Genomic DNA, 23,015 nt, shown 5'->3' on the forward strand with positions numbered 1-23,015 from the left:
TTAAGCAATTTATCTTGAGCTTGTTTCTTGCTGTTCATTTTTTACTTTGATCATGTTTTCCCCATGAAACAAGTAGATAGTTGTTGTCAGGCAGAAGGTCTTTTTTGGATAAGAAACATTTTTACAAGTGGGGTTAGCACAAAGATTGCTACTTTCAGCATGTTACTTGGTACTTTAATAAAGTTGAATATACATTATAATTAGAATTGCAGTGCAAGGAGAAGTGGTTTCACTTGAGTGCTGCTTGTTTTTCTTTTACTTGATTTTGACTGGCATTTCAGTAATGTATTTAAAAAGTAATTTATTTTTTCATGCCTCACAACCTTTTTGTTTCCATCTAGATATTAAGTAAGCTGTCATGCAGCCAATGCATTGAAATATTTTTTTTCTTCTACACTTCATTTTGCCTTGATTGGACTCTCATAATGACGGCTTGGCACCCAGGGCAGCGTATTTAATTAAAGTTCCAGTTTTTGTGGTTTTGAGCATAGCTCCTCCCCTTTGTAGTTGGCCGCACCCCTTCCCATTGGCCCTACCTATTCAGCTGTCTCCTGCAGCCCCCCTATGATTTGAAGTCACCAGCCACCACTGATCGTATTGTGTACATATTTAAAACTTTTATTTAACAAATCATTCTGAATAGCATTTACAAATTTTGAAGCAATGTTAATAACCAAACTATTAACATCACTAAGATCTTTCATTTGTTGACACTCAAAACATACTGAAATTGCTTCAAAATGTCTTAATTTTTTCTTATGTTTCTCCTTCCATACCTAAATCACTTTTGTTATAAAGGGAGGTCCACCAAACTGCCAGTGGATGAAGTTGTTAAGTTAGAAAGCTTGACTTATTGTGATTTTCTTAAGACAAATGACATTAAATTGATTATGGATCATACTTCTATGGTTTTGGAAAATAATTTTATAGTTTATAAAGAAAAAAATTTAAACAAAATAAGGGTGTGGCAATGGGTGCTGCATGCAGTAATGTTTACATTACAGTAGTGCTCACCCTTTCAGTTTTAAAAAAAAGTTTGGTAAAAGGGCAGCATATTAATTTAGCCCATATGACATCATCTACAGCAGTATTACTAAGGGAAATGGACAAATTGGAGAATATGTTTCTTGAGAAGGAGTACCTGCTAAAAATGGTTAAGAGAATTGTCAAAGAAGTGACAGTGGGGTAGTAAATATAAACCCTTCTTGTTATAGGTTTAAATAGACATGTCAGCTTAGAAATTTCATCTCCCACAGGTAATGATACCCAGTTTGATAAAGCATATATAGTTCAATATTATGATGAGTTAAAGCATTTCAGGAAAATCATTGAGAAAAATTAAACTATAATGAAAGCAAACCCTGGATTTTTTAAGCGGGTCGGGGAAATACCAAATTTTATATATAAGATGGCAAGCAATTTTAAAGGGATGGTAGAAAAGAACAAAATACAAAATGTCCAAAATGGAACAGCAGTAACATCAAAAATGGCACAAAGAAATGTGACCTTTGCAAACAATGTACCTATAGTTTAGAAGGAGAGAAATTAACATTGGAGAACATGTTTGGCCCAATCCTTAGGCTGGAAAGGGGAAATTGTTTAACTCTGGGAGTAATTTATGTGGCAAAATGGATTGGGGTCCAAGTTTTTATGTAGGGAATACAGAGTGTCCTTTGAGAAAAGGAACTTATGAGCACAACTATGATATTATTAAGAAAAATACTGCAAATGCTTTATACAAACATTCTACTAATTGTCAAAATGTTAGTAAGTTTAAGGTTGGTATTATAGAGAAGTTACCTGTGGATCCATGGGGAGGGGAATGCATGGAAACAAAAGTGAAGTATTTGGAATTACCATTCAGAAAACCAAGTACAAAATAATTCAAAACCAAACATAGGCACTAAGGAAAAAAGCAACCACAACCATAACCAACTGTCAAATCAAAAAAGAAAACTAAACTAAAATGAAAACTAAAAACTAAACTAAACTAAAACTTTAGCAATTTAATGGTAAATGCAAGCACCCCCTTCCTCTGGTTAAATTAATTTATTTGTATCAAATCTGTTTTAAAAATAAGATCTGCTAAATTATAAACATATATTATTAAACACAAACATTTATGTTATTTTTTTGTAGATTTTTAGATATATTATGTAGAAACAATCAAAAGCAAGTTTTATACTATTATGGTCGATTCAGTATGATATTCTTACACTGTAAGTGGATGCATGTTTTTTCCTGTTTCTTTAAAAAAAATCGGACGTATGCCTTAGATAGTATAAAAGGAAGTGGTGTTTGAGACAAATTGTTCTGGTGAAGTCCAATTTATTATTTAAAGATGAATCATTAAACCATATGTAAAATCTTTTTTATTAACAATGTTTTTCTGCTGGAAGAGTTACACTAGCATGTGTGTTCTCTACTACAATGTGCAGTTATTTTAGACGTTTTTGCTTTTGCCTGTGCACTATGCTACTTGTGGTTATTTTGGTCCTTCTTTACTAAATTCCAGAAAAACAGGCATATTCATATTATAAATGGTGACACTAAATAGGTTTCACTAAGAAAAAAAAATTTGAGTCAGTGAGCGAACAGCAATAAAATAAATATTAGAGATATACACTGTAAAATATTTTGATCTGCAACTATTCATTATGTCCAGGGCAGTAAAAAAATCACCCATTAATACAATCTATCTTTATATTATTTTTTTTTCATTCAGTATCTGCAGCTATTAGAATTTAGTGGTACAGGAACAACACTGGGTGATCAGAAAAATGTCAAACAAAACAACTCCTCCTAGAATACATCATAAATTATCTACTGCATTTCCTCCTTGAATCAGTCATCAAGTACCAGGGGAACTCCAAACAGGCATGCTGGAACCATGTCCTGGGACAGGGACAGACAGCTCTTCCTCTTCTGTCTCATTCTTGTGAATCCTCATTGGAGCTCCCTTTCAACATCTGCACTCTATACATGGGCTCTTTCTACATGATTCATCTGTAAGTTGTGGTACAAAAAAAGAACGTATCACACAAGCAAGGGAAATTATCTTTAAAAATCTAACTTAGTCACACTGCACTGGACATTCTACAAAAATACAACAATGACAGCCTTGACAAAAAAATTAGCTAAAACCATCCTCCCCAAAATATAAACAACACTGCTGCCCTGTCCAGAAAAGCTGAAGTTCTGTTTATACACTCTAATAGATGTGCTAACAGTTCTGCTGAGGCCAGTGCTGACTGTTTTGCATGTAGTTGCAGAGGTGATGATGAAAAAGATACCATTCATGTTCTGAATACTCTTCCAGGTATAACCAACACACCTCATTCTATGGAAATTATATTTCTTGGACTTTAGTTCTTCCAGCCTTGAATAGTATAAGAAGCAATGCAGTTCAGCTAAAAAAATGCTAATAACTGCACACCTCATACTAAATGACTAACTATAAAAGACAATTATCTCATATCACAAAAAGTAATGACACAATGCAGAGGGAGAAAGCTATGGGATATAACTGAATGCCGTCTTGTAATGTATGCTTTGCTGCCCTCAGTCTGCACTCACTTTTTGTGCATTAAAGCAAGTCACTTAATTAGGCTAGCTTTCCTGCCATAACCCTGAAAAGATGCATGTGAGCCTAGTGTTTTTCATTTGTTTAAGGAATAAATAAAATATAAAAATGTACTTTGATCAAGTAATTTTATTTAAAAAAATCAAGGAATGGGTTAAACAACCAAAGTTAGGAAGTGCACAGTTATATTAAAAAAACCTTATAAACTGGATTAATCATCAATGAGCAAGCGGTTTCACTGTAATGAAACTTCATTTTCTAGAAGCTAGCCCCTACAGCACTGAGGGGCATAGAAATCAATGTTATCCACTTCAACCATATCCATATTTTCTACATATGGCAGGTAAGGAAATAATCCTAGTGTTGACAAGCATCATAAGAAAAAAACAGAATTTCTTAATGCTACATTTCAGTTGGTTAATATTAATTTTTACAAATATAATTTTGTATAGGACACTAATGGCAAAGGTAGTCAGTTGGGCAAAAAGGCTAGCTATTGGTAGATGCTATCCATATCAGCCATAGAAGAAACAGTTATGGTTTACAAGGGGAACATCAGGTCACCAAAAGTAGTTGGTATATATACGTTTGGGGAATGTGGATTTGTCCCACTCTTGGAGAGTGCAGGGGGCATGCCTCCTACAAAAAAAAGCATTCTTCTGATATTTGTTGAAGGTAGTCTCAGCAAATATTTTTTGAATTTATTACAGTCACTGCAACTGCCTTCAGCAAGTTGATACGAATCCATTCATTCATAAGCACCATGAAGCAGCAGCATAGAATGTAGAAATATGGATTTCAAATATGTATCAGAAATGTCAAAGAATGTGATGCTTGTCACAAGTATTCAAGAATTATTCATATGCACACAGTTTTATTCCCATAAAATGGGAAGAGGCACTTAAAACAACTACACCCTGGAGGGCAGAATGCCAGAAATTATCAACAATGTACACAAATGGTACTGAATATCAACAATTATCATAAAAGATCAGCAGTAGCTTTTGAAATGCTTCAAGGTCAAATATTTAGCTGTCACCTGTGAGGTTCTTTCACATATCAATAGTTAAAACCTTCAGCCAGATGCAATAAAGCCTACAGCAGCTGAATTGTATGCTAATCAACCAATCCAAGATGGAGGAGCTATTCAACAAGTTATAAAGCAACAGTGTAGACTCAGTGCTGGTTTTCCTACGAATTCCAAAACCTATTGGAATATTGCCATGGAAAAGAGTCTACCCAGAAACAATGTTAGGGGGTGCTATTGCTTTATTTCATGTGCAACAGGCTAAAGTCTACGCATTTACTGCTGCTAATAGACCAAGGTCAAGAAGGAGAAGACTTTTCAGGCCCTGGGTAACTTATCACAATCTAATGATATGGAAATTATAGAACACTACAGGGTAAACAGAGACACACCACAGGAACTCTGCAACCTCTTTTGTCCTCAACTCAGAGCCAGGGCAAACAAACCCAGTGGAGACAAAGATATGTGTTTCACTTAGAATTTTAGCTATGGGTACTTTTCAGAGACTAACAGGGGGCATGCTGGGAGTGTCACAGACATCATCATCCAGGATCTTCCATGAAATGCTGAATGCTATGCTCCAACATGCTAGTGTCCACATATATTTTCCCCATACTCTTGAGGATAGGGCTAGAAATATGCAGTTCTACCCTATAGCACACTACCCTGAATTACTGGGTGCCATAGATCACACACATAGAAATTAAGCCACCATCTTGGGAACAGGGAAGGCTCTACATTAATAGAAAGGGCTTCCACTCTATTAACTGCCAAGTTGTGTGTCATACCAAGGGAATCATCTTGAACATGTGTGCCAGCAACCCAGGCAGTTATCACGACTCACATATCTGGCACACCTCCCAACTGTATCAAATGTTCACTAGGGGTGATATCCCACAGGGTCATTTACTGGGGGATGCAGGCTTTGCACTGGAACCATGGTTGATGATACCCATCAGAAATGCACACACACCTGCTGAAGAACACCATAATGATGCACATGCACAAACCAGAAATATAGAGCATGTGTTTGGGCTGCTAAAGTCGCAGTTCCGGTGCCTAGATATATCTGGGGGAGCCCTGTAGTACAATCCACCTACACATACTGATAGAGTTACAATATGTGCCATGCTACACAACATCATCCTGAGATAACAACTTCAGTAGGATCAACAAGGGGAAGGGGCACATGTCCCACCACCAATGGCAAGGTCATCACAGCCACATGCAGGTGAGGAGTCAGAGGGGGAAGCAGCAGCTGCTGTGGGTGTAGGCAGATATAGTCATGTTCAATTTGCCCTCACATTGGCTAAGAGATAACACATAGCACAATCACTCACCAACTAACAGCCCAAAACCTTACTCCTACACACATACATATAGTAACATTGATGCCAGGCAACACTCACAAATTTACATACCCATATAATGACTGTGTACTGCTTGCATCAGACAGAGTCAGCCCTAAACTAAAACTGTTGCAGCTGCTGGATTTATAAGGTAAGTGACAAACCTGGAGTGTACTGTGTAATAATATGAATGACTGGCATATCCTTGCATGTTGTAAAAAATGCCAGGAAAATCCAAACGTAGCCCAGAAGAGGTAATAAATGAACTAATGGCAAGAGCAGTATCCTTAACGCAAGTTTATTGTTTTTTACAAACAACACATGTTTTCGCTACTGTTCGACAGTAGCTTCTTCAGAGAAACAGAACCAACAGAAGCGCCAAACATTTAAACTTGTAGATGACGTGAATGCGTTGTCACGTCACTGCAAATTACAAAATAATAATGTGCGTTGACTAGCTACAATGTATTAGTACAGCTATAAGCTGCATATGCATTAACCAAATCGATGCTGTGTTTTAAAAATATATATATACAGTAAAAACATTAAGAAAATTAGTACTAAGAAAATTAGTACTTCTAAAAAAGATAATAGCTACTTCAGTAACACATATTATACAATGTCAGCTATACTACTACACATTTTCTAAAATTCATGTACAAATAAATTAATCAATAAATTGGCAATTCAGTAAACTGTATAGTTTTACTATTTGATTGTTTGATTAATATATACCAAATATGTTTTGAAATGTGTATATCCAGCAAATATTCTTCTTTACAAAGAATATTTTAATTGATAATATATTAATACAGATGGTACTAATGAATAAAAAGTGTCACACGTATAAAAATCACATGAAATGAGGGGATCTTCTTTTTTAAAAATGCACCTATAAGGAATTTTAATTATAGATTTAATTATTTACAAGTTTTTGGGTACAATGTATTAACAAATCCTAACATTTTATCACACAGTATTCCTTAATTTTAATATACAGTTGATATTGCAATTTTCATTCAACCCAGGTGTACAAAACGCGTCTAATGTTAGTTGCCATTCTAATTCACTAGCTTCTAAACGTAGTGAAAAAGGACCTCCTCTAATAGAATAAGGTACATGGTCTATAGCTAGAAAATGAAAACTGTGACCAGGGTTGTTGAAAATATGTTTCGCCAAAGCATTGTCCACTTTATTTTTCTTTATAGCATAGATGTGTTCATACAGCCTTTCACATAGTTTACGGTCTGTTTTCCCTATGTAAAAGGCTGGACAACAATCACATGTAGCTAAGTAAATAATAGATTTAGTCTCACAGTTAATTTTATAATTAATGTAATATTTTTTATTTCTAATAGTGAAAGAATTTGATGTTCTCAAATATTTACAATAATTGCAAGAACCACAAATAAATGTCCCCTTTTGTCTCGAGTTGAAATCAATTTCTTTATTTCTTTCGAGAAGCATTTTAAGATTGTTACCTTTCTTATATACTATAATAGGGTTTTGTCCTAATTTTTCTGAAAGTTGTAAATTGTTCCTAATAAAATACCAGTTCTTAAAAACTATGTGTCTAATCTGGTTAGAATTAGTATTAAACGTGGTAATAAAACTAGTAGTAAGTTGTTTAACAAAAGGAATATTGGAACAATTCTGGTGGTCCATGGTGTTTAAAGTAGAAATGTCAAGGGGGGGGGCTAGTGTGGTTATCAAAGGTGTTACAACTATCTTTAACAAGTAATGGTGTAAGAATTCCATTAAGTCGTTTTAAACCAACTTCTTGAATCATCTCATCAATAAGTACTAAAGGATAACTACGATTAAGAAACATATTTTTCATAAACTGACATTCTCTTTGGAAAGTTGTATCAAAGGAACACATCCTAGCTGCACTAATAAGTTGCCCTTTAATTATTGACCATTTTTGTTTGAATGGATGGGAGCTCGAAAAATGGAGAAAGGAATTACAATAGGTAGATTTTCTAAAAATGGATGAAAAATAGATGAAAAATAAATGTTTTTTACTGGGTCCTTGTTGAGTTTGACGTCTAAATAATCGATCTCTGTAGTAGAGAAATGATGGGTAAATTTAACGAAGTTAGTTGTAGAATTGAAAAAGTCAATCAAATCTAATGCTTCACTTACATTCCCATTAAAGAGAATGAAGACGTCATCTAGAAATCTGGTGTAGTATTTAATGCGTGGCATAAACTCTGGGTTGTTGAAGATGTAATGTTTTTCCCAGTATGCTACAAATAAGTTTGCCACACTAGCACCACATGGTGAACTCATTGCTATCCCTTGTTTTTGTAGGTAGTATTCTTTATTGAAAATAAAGAAATTAGATGTTAAAATTATGCCTAACAGTTCAGAAACTACATCAATTTCTCTTTGAGTTGCATTGAGCTCCTTTAAAATGAGTGTAATCCATTCTACCGCCTCATTGTGTGGAATAGATGTATATAAGTCGACAACGTCAACTGTAAGGAAATTATTAGAAATATCAAAGGTCAAATTGTTGATACTACTAAGAAATGACCATGAGTCCTTACAAATTTCCGGGATGTTTTTTATATATTTCGAAAGGATGTTGTCCACTAATTGTGCACAAGGATATGTCATAGATCCACGGCCATCAATAAGGGCTCACATAGGAGGGTTGTTAAGATCCTTATGTATTTTAGGGATCCCAAATATTATGGGAACCTTAGGAAAGAGAATGTCGATATAGTTGTAAGTATCATAGTCTATCTTGGCTCCAATGAAAAGATCCCTAAAATAACCTCTGATTCTAGAATGAGATATGTTCATTTCATTTAGTGAAGATGAGGTATATGCTGGACTTTGTAGTACTATTAACATTTTGGTAATGGACTCAGAGTTATCAAAGATAACCAAACCACCACCTCTGTCTGGTTTAATCACCCTCACGGGGGATGCACAGAGGTTATTAAAAGAGGTCAACTGCTCTCTCGGTATGTTAGGTTTCTCATACTTGTTACTTAGGTATGACGTTTGACTAAGATGTCTCATGTCTAATTCACACATATTTTCGAAAGTTAATAACGCAGGATGTAAAGGGGGATTAAATGTACTACTAGACCTTAAAGTGTCTGGAGCTGTAAATACTGAATTGTTAAACAATAAGTGTAGATTGAGTTTTCTCACATAACATTTTAAGTCAATAATAGTTCTTGCCAAGTTAAAGTGTTTGCTTGTTACAAAAGTGTTTCCATAAGCCAACAATTCAATCAATGGATAATCTAGTTCAATACTAGAAAAGTTGTAGATTTTAAAGTCCCCTTGTGCGTTAGTTAACATTCTTAATTTATTCCCTTCATAGGTGCCAACATTATTGCCATCGAATTCAAGTGTTACCGATAGTTGTTTTGGTTCTTGTTCTTGTTCCTCTGGAACCGATTGTTGGGTGCTCCTAAAAAATTCCCCTTATTGGAGGTGTTGTTTGAGTTGGTATTGTCTGCAGTTCCTTGTTGGTAGTTCCTAAAATTATTGTTATTATTAGCTCGGATTCTATTGCTCCGTCTTGGTACCTCAATAAATTCATCCTCCGTTATTTCTTCTAAAACATCTGTATCAGTACTGTTAGAGTTAACGGAATGTGTTGGTAAATCAGAAGTGTTTGTTAGGTTTTTATCTCCGTTACTAGATTGCAGTTTAGGGTAAACATTATTATGCATATAAGCTGTTCTGTCTCTTGAGAGTTTCTTGACCTTATTAAGTTTTAGTTTGTCCACTAATGCATCAATACTTGAAAAAATCCGTCCGTAATCATATTTGTACCTGTTAAAGTCAAGGTCGCTTTTAATGGAATTGTCCAGGTCATTCACTTCAGTTATTAAAGAGGTAATATGTGCAGAATAATGTTTGACCATTAATTCTAAAAGTTGAGCCCCCTGTTGATCAAAGAGGGCTATGAGGTCATTATGGAATGCACTGTCTACTAGTAAGCCAGTAGGAAAAAAGGTAGTCCGAAGACCCTTAGGTACTACTTTGTCATTCAAGCACTGTTTAAAATAAGCCACTTCTAACTGCAACTTTTTCAGTTTTACCAGTTTACTGTCAAAATTCTTGAGTTTGTCTGCAATAGTATTATTACTTACTGTTAGGGGTTCCATACCCGCAGCCGGACGTTCCTGTGGCGATGGTATGACAAAAGTAAACTTGTCTGTATTCTGGATCCAATCCTGGATCAATAGAATGCCAATAAGTGCTTGGTCTGGTCCCCTTGTCCCTCCTTCATGTGTCTGGTTAATGGATGTTGTAAAAATCCGTTCACTCCATTGTGGCAGTGGTAAAATTGTTGCAGGCTTGTCTCTAATCAAGGTATCAGGTAAAACTGGTACATTACCAAAGTTGCATGTGGCATTTGGTATATTTTGGTCTAATAATACCCTTTGTACACTAGCATGCTGAAGTTGTGCTGGTGGTATCGTAGAAAATGCTGTAGAAACATTAGTGCTGTTGCTGACATGAATATTAGGTTCAGAATGAGCCACGAGTGACGTGGCCGTTTCTCTCTTATCCAAAGCATCTAAGTGAGATGAAAACAAGTCCATACGCTGTGAAAGAGAGCATAGCAACAACGGAATATCCGTCTGTTCAGTTGCCTCATTTTGAGTATTTGTCCCAAATAGATTCGGAGTCCCTGGGCTGGAGTGAATGCCTGAAGCCATAACCCAAACGCACGACTGTTGAAATCCAAACACACACAAAGTAAAAAATGCCAGGTAAATCCAAACATAGCCCAGAAGAGGTAATAAATGAACTAATGGCAAGAGCAGTATCCTTAATGCAAGTTTATTGTTTTTTACAAACAACACACATTTTCGCTACTGTTCGACAGTAGCTTCTTCAGAGAAACAGAACCAACAGAAGCGCCAAACATTTAAACTTGTAGATGACGTGAATGCGTTAAGTCACGTCACTGCAAATTACAAAATAATAATGTGCGTTGACTAGCTACAATGTATTAGTACAGCTATAAGCTGCATATGCATTAACCAAATCGATGCTGTGTTTTAAAAATATATATATACAGTAAAAACATTAAGAAAATTAGTACTAAGAAAATTAGTACTTCTAAAAAAGATAATAGCTACTTCAGTAACGCATATTATACAATGTCAGCTATACTACTACACGTTTTCTAAAATTCATGTACAAATAAATTAATCAATAAATTGGCAATTCAGTAAACTGTATAGTTTTACTATTTGATTGTTTGATTAATATATACCAAATATGTTTTGAAATGTGTATATCCAGCAAATATTCTTCTTTACAAAGAATATTTTAATTGATAATATATTAATACAGATGGTACTAGTGAATAAAAAGTGTCACAAGTATAAAAATCACATGAAATGAGGGGATCTTCTTTTTACTGGGGGATGCAGGTTTTGCACTGGAACCATGGTTGATGATACCCATCAGAAATGCACACACACCTGCTGAAGAACACCATAATGATGCACATGCACAAACCAGAAATATAGAGCATGTGTTTGGGCTGCTAAAGTCGCAGTTCCGGTGCCTAGATATATCTGGGGGAGCCTTGTAGTACAATCCACCTACACATACTGATAGAGTTACAATATGTGCCATGCTACACAACATCATCCTGAGATAACAGCTTCAGCAGGATCAACAAGGGGAAGGGGCACATGTCCCACCACCAATGGCAAGATCATCACAGCCACATGCAGGTGAGGAGTCAGAGGGGGAAGCAGCAGCTGCTGTGGGTGTAGGCAGATATAGTCATGTTCAATTTGCCCTCACATTGGCTAAGAGATAACACATAGCACAGTCACTCACCAACTAACGGCCCAAAACCTTACTCCTACACACATACATATAGTAACATTGATGCCAGGCAACACTCACCAATTTACATACCCATATAATGACTGTGTACTGCTTGCATCGGACAGAGTCAGCCCTAAACTAAAACTGTTGCAGCTGCTGGATTTATAAGGTAAGTGACAAACCTGGAGTGTACTGTGTAATAATATGAATGACTGGCATATCCTTGCATGTTGTTACGTGGTAGTGTAAGCAGGTAAACTGTGGGTGATTTGTACAGAAATGACCTTAACATTTGACAACAGAGACTTATCTGATTTATATGTGTCCGTTATTAAGTTGTAGACCTCAGGCATCAAAGATTCACACATGCATACCTCTCAAAAGTATTGATGGTCACTGCTTGCCCTCAGTATAGCACCATACATTTGTACTGGAAAATCATTAAAGAGAGAAGTCTGAAAGTAATGATACACATTTCAGTTTCAAATATTGATGCTTTCACCTGTCTAACTTCCTAAGACCAATATAAGTCAAAGGTACACTTAACAATTCAACATCACAAATACAGATATACTAAGCATTAAGCCAGCTATGCACCCTGAGGATCAGACACAAAGCTTATGTATTCCTGAATCCAAAAGATAGAAAACAGGGATATAACACAGCTATCATCACTTGTGCAGGGTGTTGGGGGGGGGCAGGAAGTCTAGGCTGACACAAAAGGTGGGTGAGTGTGTGTGAGTAAGGAACAGAAGCAGGCAGACATTTGGATAAAGTAACAATTTATTTATTTATTTTACATTTGTTGACCGGGATAGTCCGACTGGGTACATGTCCATTTTCAGCGGTGGCCTGGGAAGAAAAGCTCCAGAGTATACATAATAAATCATAGTAATAAGGACAATATAACAGAAACAAAGGTGAACATAGCAATGCAGACAAATACAAGTAAGCTATTACCGTTAATATTTTGACAGTCAAAAGTAGACAGTTTCACGACATTTGCAAGCACTTGTTATAGTGAGGAGAAATGAAACAACATTAGCATTGACATCTAGTAGATTTTTGTACATTTATTAAAGCTGGCTAGCCAGGTTTGTTACAGTGGCAGAACCAGTTTAGTGCCAGATGTTGTTTGAGTTTGGTCTTAAATTCACGTGGGGAGGAGAGCATAGTAATGTCAGCTGAGAGTTGATTCCATGTTCTACCTGCAGAGTTTGCCAAGAGAGCTACTCCTGCTGTATTTTTCGTTTTGATTGTAAGAATTTGAAGTTTATTAGAGGATCGAAGTAGTCCCTGATTAGTTTGGGTGGTGATAATATTTCTAAGAGTTGGTGTGTTATCTAGATTATAGATAATCTTGTTAGTTATGATCAGAAGGTTATATTGTATGAGACTGGGGAATTCTAGCCACCCAAGCTGTTTGAGGTTAATGCAGTGGTGGGTTCTGCATGGCTGGCCAGTGACAAATTTGGCAATGTGATTGTAACAGATACGCAGACCGTTAAGTAGTGACTTGTTTGGATTAGACAGAAGGGGGAAGCATATGTAAGTGTTGAAATTAGGTGAGAGTGGGTAACGGCAATCTTAGGTGGAGGGGTTAGAAAGGCTTTAATTCTATACAATGAACCAAGTTTTTTATTGGTGTTCTTTATTATTTGATTAACAAAATGGCCATTGAGACAAAATTAGTTTTATGCTTCACGGCTGAACCATGTAACTGTTGTGTGTGTGTGTGTCTGTATGGGTCCTCCAAGTGAAATTGGTGTGTGAGTGTCTGTATGAATACAGCAAAGCTCTGTGCTAGGTCTACATCTTGATATGTTGGACAGGTGTGAGCTGTGCATGGTAGAAGTGGCAGTTCATCATTGTTGTACCCCATCACAAGAGCTTTCTCTGCCAGTAGTTGCACTAGCATGTCCATGCTCATGGTCAGATGCACTGCTGCTACTTGAATGTGACTGATGTCTGCTGGATGAACTCCTCTTATGAGGATGCCCAGGACCACAACCCCATGGCACTATGGGAATGTGATCAGGCACAGTCACGTTGGCTAACAGCAGATGATGTGGCTGACCTATTTCCATGAGGATGCCATCCATCTCACAGCAGATGTTCAATCACAGACACCGCCCATTCCAATGTGCCATTCATCAGATCCATTGAAAAACCAACACAGTGGAGGAAGTCATGCATGTCAGCCTGTGTCACATCTACAACCCTAAGCATTTTCCTGGAGGACCTATGAGAACATGCCTGTGTCTCCATGATGGCTCTAAAGATACATTGAGTGGCACAGGAAGAGACACCTGCATCAGGTGGAGGATGGACAGCAGGCCTCCTCCTGGCACCCCTAACAGCCCTCCTGTGTGACACCTTGCCCACACTTTGGCTATGGCCAGAGTCAACAGGCACCGAAGCCCCAGTAACTACACTTCCCTGATTGATTGTTTCTCCTTAAACCTGTCCAATATCTGGGGGCTCACTGGAATGAGTAGGCATAGGCCTATTGTCTGTTTCTGATGGAATTTCAGGGGATGGCTGTATGTCAACCTCAGTGCCAGATTCAACCTCTGCACCTCCAACTGTGTTTCTCTTTAGCCACCATCATCATCACCACAGTCTGCTGGTATTCTGACATCAGGTGGAAGAAGTCCCATACTTCCACTGTCAGGATTTCCTGTGATAATAAGCAGAAAACACTGGAAAAATAATACCTACACTACTATAGTAAAATATATGCTAACAAAATAACAGTTGTACCACTATTAGTACAGCAATACACACAACTGTCCTGACATCAACATCACACACTAAAATATTTATTTGAACTGCTCATCAGTACTGACATAAAATGTTTGGCTTACCATCTGCAGATGATGATATGCTCCCTATGCCAGATGTTTCTAGAAGAAGTTAAGAAAAAGGTAAGGACAACATCATGACAATTAACAGTAACACAGGGGGTAAAACATGTTGCCCTTTATATATCCATTAATTATACTTTCAACAAGAACTTGTATGAAAAACCCAACCTAAGCCCCATGTGTAATCAATCAGAATGTGTTGGTAACTGTAGCAATCTTCAACCCCCCCAACCAATTTATTGTTAAACAGAACTAACATATTTATGTAAATGTTTCACTATACAACAGTATTTAACAAATGAGATGCAAAAGCCTACCTGGAAGCTCCTCCTGGGACATACTCGCTGCCCCTGAAACAGTAGCATGAACATCAAGGACATGCTGTTCTGCACTTTCCTGGGAGCTGTTTAGATCCCTGACAGTAGACAGGAACTCTTAATTTGCTGTTAGTGGTGGCTTTGCAGCAAGCCCCCCTGGTATCCATCTGATCATGGGCCACTGCAGCTGCTCTCCTCTGTACAGAAGAGATCATGTCAGTGGTTCTGTGGCAAACCTGATCACTTATCCTGTTGTGTCTACCTACTGCAATGACATCTGCAACTATCTGCTGTCAAATTTGCATTCTGCCTGACATATTTCCATGTCAGCTCTCAAGCAGAAAGGCGCCATGTTGCCTAAAAGCTTCTACAATGACCTGCTATTCAGAGTCATTGAAGGGTGATTTTCGGGGATTGAGATGCCTGGGTGCCATAGTCCTAGGTGTCCTAAAACACAATACAAGGATAATACACATAAGTATCACATAACTACAAAATAACTGTTCCCAGATAAAACAGAAAAGGTAGCATTTCAGTATTACCCACTGCAGAAACATAAAACAGTTTAGAAATTTGAAATATGAACAACAGGCTGGATGCCAGAAAAGGGAGAGTAACAATAGCAACATTTCCTTATTTGTGCCATAACAGAAATGCAGCTTTGCTCCCCCACCCCAAAAGAGCAGGTAAGTGACACATTTTGCTAACAAACCATCACTGAAATGCCAAAACTGCTGTCAAATGAAATATTCCTGAAACATGTCTACAGATTTTACAAAGAACATTTCATTTTAAGGTATTTGCAATCACGTATACCTGTGAAATGCCCAAACATGCCCATGCCAGCAGTACACTTCTAACTAATGCATACAGATAAATATATAGCATTTGCTAATCATCAATATATATATATATATATATATATATATATATATATATATATATATATATATATATATATAATGTTAAACTGATTTTTCTGAATGACATTTCACCATATGCAGTATATAGCTGAAAAATGGAAGCATACCTTCTCAAGTTCAGTAATCTTCTGTACAGATATATCCCAAAGTAATAGCCTCTTTTCTGTATTCTCCACATAAACAAGTCTCCTCACCTTCAGGTTCCCTAGTTACATGGTTCCCTTTTTATTGTGTAGATTCAGAGCTGTCAACACCGTGAACATGCAAATGAGGTGTGAACTCATTAGAATTGCTGAATCCCAAATATATTGCTCCATGTAGAAGATGTAAACATAGTGCAGGCACTCCCTCAGCGTTTTTTGCTAATGGATTGCAACTGTGAGTGATTACTGGTAGGGAGAATAAAAACATAACAGCAATGTAGACTGTCCTACCTCCAGTGGGTATGTCAGGTGAGACTTACAAAGTGCATAGAAGTTATTTTATCAAGGTTGGAAATGTAAGTAAGTAGCCCACAATTCACAGGTTTGGTTCATTAACATCCAACTTCCCCTTCATTTGTTGACAACTGTATATTATTGCCATATAATATTCTCATACATTTTAAGGGCAAAGATATAGAATGCCTTACAGACAGTGTGTATCAGATCACTGGTCAGATAAAACAAGAATGTGCAACAACCACAGAGAGGTAATATAGAGCTGCATACTCAGTGCACTACATCCAAAATTAATGTACAAATAACTGTTATAGGGTTTGTTAGTATCGTGGATGATGTTGCAGTTGGTTGTATGCAGAATGATTTCAGTTCCCTGCTGCAAAGCTGTTTTTGTGGCAAAGAGGGATAAGGCGCCCATACTGTGTTCTGAAGGTTCATTGAAGTGAGAGTTCAAATCCAGACATATGCAGAAATAAATCATGCTTGCTAACAACCATTTTCTAGTGTTACTTTCATAGATTGCTTTTTTCATTTTATCTACTTTTCACTTTTATTTATTTTTTTAATGCCGGTGTTTGCACAGTGCATAGCTTAGCACAAACAAGGAAAATGGAAAAAAAATAATCTCATGTTTGGCTGTGCTTATCTTATTTGCGTGAAGCTTAACAGTGTGCAAACTGGATTAGTGGGTCACTCAGGAAGCCGACAGAACACCTATAGAACAACTGCAGACAAGGAATATGTGAAAAAGGCAAAGGTCAAAAAATACATTGTTGCAATGTTTGCTTTCCTTCGCTCAACTCCACTTAGCGGTGTTAAGCAGTGTTGCATAGTGTCTAGCAAAGTTCCCCAACACCTGCAGACAGGATTCCGACAGCCAATAATTGAAAATGGAAACATTCAATTAATTCTGTTGGGTACTATGCAAACACGCTAAACAGCATTGCATGGTGGTAAACACAGATAACTTAAGAATGAATAGGAAATTATAGAAATGTCATGTAATTAGTTCTGTGGCAGCAGGTGTAAGTGTAGGGCTGGTGTACAGATGAGCTGGATTCTAGTACAGGGTGTGCAACCTATTTTACTGTTGTGACAGTGCAGTTTATAGCAATAAACTGAAAAATAGACAAGTGTTATTTCAACATTCTTGTGGCAACAGGCCTAAATGTAGGACTGCCATACACATGGTCCTGGGTTCTAATACAAGATATTCCATGCATTTTTACTGTTGTTTCACTTCCCATTATATCCGCTCTCACTTATAACACTTTAGATAGTGGAGCTGATTTGAATTATATGTAGGAGGGGTAAGACACCTGTATTGTGTTTTCAATGTATGACTGAGAGTATACTGTCTACTATATTTCTGTAAATATAATTCTATTCTCTTGGCTTACATGACCTTCACAATTAAATAACACACCTACACAACTGGGTCTATACACAAGAACCTAATCCGGTCACACACATACATGTGTAACCCCTTAAACTGTCACCTGCATTTATGAATGAATCCTGACTATGTCTGACCAGTACTTCTTCTGATGCAGTGTTGTAAAATCAATGCTGTGGAAGAAAATGTTTTGTCACATATGCCTAGGTTTGAATCTTAGAGTAGAAAAATCAATTTTATCAGTGTATAAAGGCAAAAGCAAATGTGACAAGTCATGACATTTATGCTGCCAGTGCATGTCTGCAAACTTAACTCACCTAACAGTTACTGCCCAGTTTCCTATATATATTTCCAAGCTACATTACCACAAACTAAGGTCAAGTGTAAGATTAACCTTCCAATTTCAAGTATTTGTGTCCTCCCTTCTTGGCACTGCTGTACTTCGCTTAACATCTTGCAAATGCAGTTGGCAGTGTTGCTCAGTTTTGTAATAATTAGAAAGCGAAGCATAAGCAAGACTGGCATGCATAATGCTCTTCTGTTCTTTTCTGTTCATTATCCAGCTAACATTGACATAGAGTTCACCAGATGGACTAATGTTGCTCAAATGGAGAGATTGAGGGAAACAAGTGGTATGTATGCAGCAAAAGAAAAGTAGTATTTTAGCTTTAAAAGTTAAAGATATATTTTTGTTTTTTTTTTACAGTTGTAGCAAATTGAGCATGCATATCCTAACTGTAACAGGAAGTATGCATGCATTAGTCTATAGCACAAACCAACTTTAGGAGTCAAATATAAAAGTGTGGTCACAGATTCTAGGTTCAAATACCATGAGTAACAAATATACAGTACTGGATTTATTTAATAAGTATTTATATTTAAATTAAACTCTATATGAGTGGCATAAATGCTCTGCTGTTAACTATAACCTGTATAATTGGAACACACATATGTGCAATATATGTGCATTTCAAAGATTACTTTCAACAATCTATAGTTATAGTGTGTATTTGTTGCAATGTATACTTAAATGTAATACTTCAGATTAAATAGTTGCATACTACTGTTAATGCATTATAAGTCATATATGATGGTACTTAATTTATCTCTTTTTGTCTCACATCAAACCATATTGCTCTTTTTTATTTTATATTATGTATTGTCAAAATGTCTCCATGTCATCCATCTGTACCAAGTCACTAAATGCCACACAGCACAGTGAGGTATTACCAGCCCTCATGGATCAGCCTGCCCCTGTTCCACCGGCTCCAGCACTGATGCCCAGCACATCTGGGAGCCATCCTGGCAGCACTGCCTCTGCTGCCATTGCACTACATGAACCCTCAGGTAGCACTGCCCTGGCAGCTGTTGCACTGGTACCCTCCAGGAGCGGTGGCAGAGATGGTGATTTCATCACCTAATGGGAAATGCCAGGGTTGGTGCATAGGGTTGTATACTGCACCATTGGTGTACTCCAATGCCATATGGAGAGGCTGCTCTCCCTCATGGCGGGTGAGGACTCAATTCTCTTTGTCTCCATGTGCGAGGGGCATGAGCCTTTGATGTCCCCTCCCTCACCCCAACCATGGTGTCTTCCAACCGTTTGTGTCCCTCACCATCCCTGCCTCTTGTCTTGTTTGTCTTGTTCATTTGCATTTGCTTCCTCACTTGGCCAACTTATCTGACCCATAAATACCTAAAGTATGTCCCTTAACTACCATTCATCTGTTATTAAACTAAAAAAAGAAAAATGGGCACCTGTGCCACAAAAGAATATCATCCCATACATAGCTCTCCATTTCACACACATGTCTTCTTAACACACTTGGTTCAGTCCATTTGGATATACAACATTATTACATTGTTGTCACCCCTCTCTCTGGAGGTGGCAGTCAAAATTCAGCTAATATTCTGCACATATTATCAGTTTTTATTGCTGAAGAAATGGATAGCTATGGTTCTTTTCTCCATCCCTCCTACACATTCCTGCATTGTTTTCCCTTTCTTCTCCCCCCTGCTTGCTCCCCCCATTTCACCACTTTCCTATCTACCCCATTTTAACACTTATATAATCTGGTCAAAAAATAGAATCACACATAACACACATAAGTAGCAGAAAAAGCAATGGATGCCTTCACATTTTTGGCCTCTTTGGTTTTACAGAGTTTGGCATTTTACACCAATGCCAATCAATGGTGAATGTCTCTGTAATGCTGCAGTTACCTCTGCACAATGTCACTTAACCCTGCTCCACTATGCCAACACACAGTAATACATGCTGAATGTACTATACAGAATAATGGCATTGCATTATCACTATTTATTTAAAAGTATAAGATACACTTGGATTCCAACCCAGCATCATCTGGCTCAAAAAGAAATGTGTCATTGCATTTGCACCTGCTGCCACAGAGTCAGTTAAGCAGCAGGTGTGTTTCATACACTCAGTACTAAATATCAGAATTTTAGCAATGTGGCTCATGTTTGTGTACTGCTTAACTACATGCAAACAGGGAAAATTAATGGAAATGTGTATCTCACATGCACAAACACTTTGCCAACCATTTTGCAAACCCGCTGCTCACCACTGTGCTATGCCAAGGCAAATTTAGTATATATTAGTCCTGTTTACTGCCCATTTTACTTTTTGCACCATGAAACTACATGTTAAAACCTAATAAACTGAACAATATGTCACATATTTATAATGTAGCCATGTGTTGCCTCCCACCATTTACTGCAACCCGGGTGTCTACAGCACTGTTTCACAAATATATCAACCTCACTATATACATTAATATCAAATGTGTGATATGCAATGCATGCCAATCTGGTAACATGTAGAACTAGAACTATCTTCACAGTTGAACATGCCTATATATCCATCAACTGATCCTGGTAACTATTGACCCATAAGCCTAACCAGCCTTATCTGCAAGGCTATGAAAAGATTCATCATGGACCTTATCCACAGAGACATAGGTGACCTTTGATACTCTTGATCTGACCCATATTGATTTTGTCAAGGGTAGATCCTGCTTATTAAACCTAATGAACTTCTTTGACAATGTCCCCAAAGCCCTGGATGAGGGAAAACAGGACATATTGCCTATCTTGATTTAGCCAAGCCCTTTGATACAATCCCCCATTCAAGTATCACAGAGAAACTTTCCCATCTGGGGATTAACCCATACATTACTAGATGGGTAGCCAACTGGCTTACAAAGTTGGAGAGTCTACCTCCACCAGTAGACCAGTTACCAATGGAGTAACACAAGGAAATGTGCTGGGCCCTCCACTGTTTGGAAACTATTTCTCTGAAGTCCAGGCAAAGGTAGATGGCCTGTGACTTACCAAGTTTGCAGATGACTGTCAACTGGGCACAGTCATATAGAGTCCGCCAATGATGTTAGCATATTACAGAAAGGGCTGACACAGACAAATGATTGGTGCTAAATGCATGGACTGAAACATAATGCAAGAAAAGACCTCATTGTCCCCTTTGGCAAAAAAGTAGCCCTGCTAATTATGTTATATATAGCACCTCTCTAAGCTCTAAGTATGAGACTTGAGAACACAGGTTGATAGCAATCTAAACTTCAATCACTATGTGTCCATAGTGGTAAGACACACATTCTATATTACCCACCTCATAACTAAGGGCAATGCAACAAAGACCAAGGAGATTATAGCTCCATTATACTCATTCCTTATCAGACCACTCATTAAGCACTATGCTTCTTTTTCTTTGTACCTCACCAGACACCTATAGCAACACGAAAGACCACAGAAGTTTCTGACCAAGAAAATGCAGGGCCTCCATAGCATGACATATATGGAAAGACTGAAAGCTCTATCACTGTACTCAGTATCACACAGACTACTCTGGGATCCTTCCCTAATGTAAATGCTGGACATCTGCAAATCAGCTATGACAAAAATAACTTGCTCCAGGAATCTCAACCTAGTATGTGACATAAACAGAACATGCAGGACAGACAGCTATATCTCCTAGAAATTGACACTCATCTGTATTAAGCTTCCACTGCATGTGGAGCAGTGCTCCTCAATGACCCTATTCAAGCTTAAATTTGACAACTGGATGGGTCATTATAAATTTACCTCAGGGGTGGCACCTATGTCCCTCATGGACAGAGCCAGTCTGTGCTGATCACAAAATCACTCTGCTAACAACAAACCTCTAACTATGCTCAATAAGGGCACTTGGGTTTTTACAAGGCTAGTCTTTAAAGGCCTTAGGGCCAGTAGCCGAGTAACCTCCAGGGAACCTATGAAGCTATGAACCTATGCAGGCCTTCCATCATCTTTTCTCCTACATCCAGTACTGATGTTATGCACTGTAAGTTGCCCTGCAGCCTTTTAAAAATCAGACCTGTACAGTGGTGCTTGTTGAAAATATTGACTTTTGTAGTCTGTGTAGTTAGATACATAGGGGTTATGTTCTCACTGCAGTCAACTGTGTGTGTCTAGCCAGAAGAGAAGTTTGTATCCTACAATTACTGCTCCAATGCCATGGATTGACAGTACTTTGATACTTGCACATGCTTACACATCCATTTTATGCAGGCCTCCCAACATCTTCTCTCTAACTACCCTGCTGATGTCATACACTATAAGTTGACCTGCAGTCTTGCAAACCCATGGCACTTGTGTAAAGTACTGAATTAATTCTGTGGTCTATGTACTTAAGTAGGGGTTCTGTTCTCACTGCCAGCCAGTCAACTGGTGTGTGTGTGTGTGTGTGTGTGTGTGTGTGTGTGTGTGTGTGTGTGTGTGTGTGTGTGTGTGTGTGTGTGTGTGTGTGTGTGTATACTTCCTTGACATTACAGAGAGCTTTTTACACCAGCATGTGAGAAACTGTTATTGCCATATTCTCCTCACCAGACACTGCTGATGTCATCAGCTATAAAGTGTTGTCTGAGACACTCCAAATCAGACTTGAGCTGTGGTGCTTGCCTTAAATACAACATTTTATAGTCTGTGTATTTAGATAGGTAGGGTTCTATTCCCACTGCAGTCAGCGTGTGTGTGTGTGTGTGTGTGTGTGTGTGTGTGTGTGTGTGTGTGTGTGTGTGTGTGTGTGTGTGTGTGTGTGCACTTATTTGGCATTACAGAGAGCCTTTTACATCACCATGTGGGACACTGTTATTGCCATATTCTCCTCACCAGACATTGCTGATGTCATCAGCTATAAAGTGTTGTCTTAGATAGGTAGGGGGTGTATTCCCTTTGCAGTCAACTGGTGTGTGCGTGCGTGTGTGTGTGT

The sequence above is a fragment of the Protopterus annectens genome, chromosome 6.part0, assembly GCF_019279795.1.
Source record: "Protopterus annectens isolate FY-2018-M chromosome 6.part0, PAN1.0, whole genome shotgun sequence".
NCBI classification, from domain to species: Eukaryota; Metazoa; Chordata; order Ceratodontiformes; family Protopteridae; genus Protopterus; species Protopterus annectens.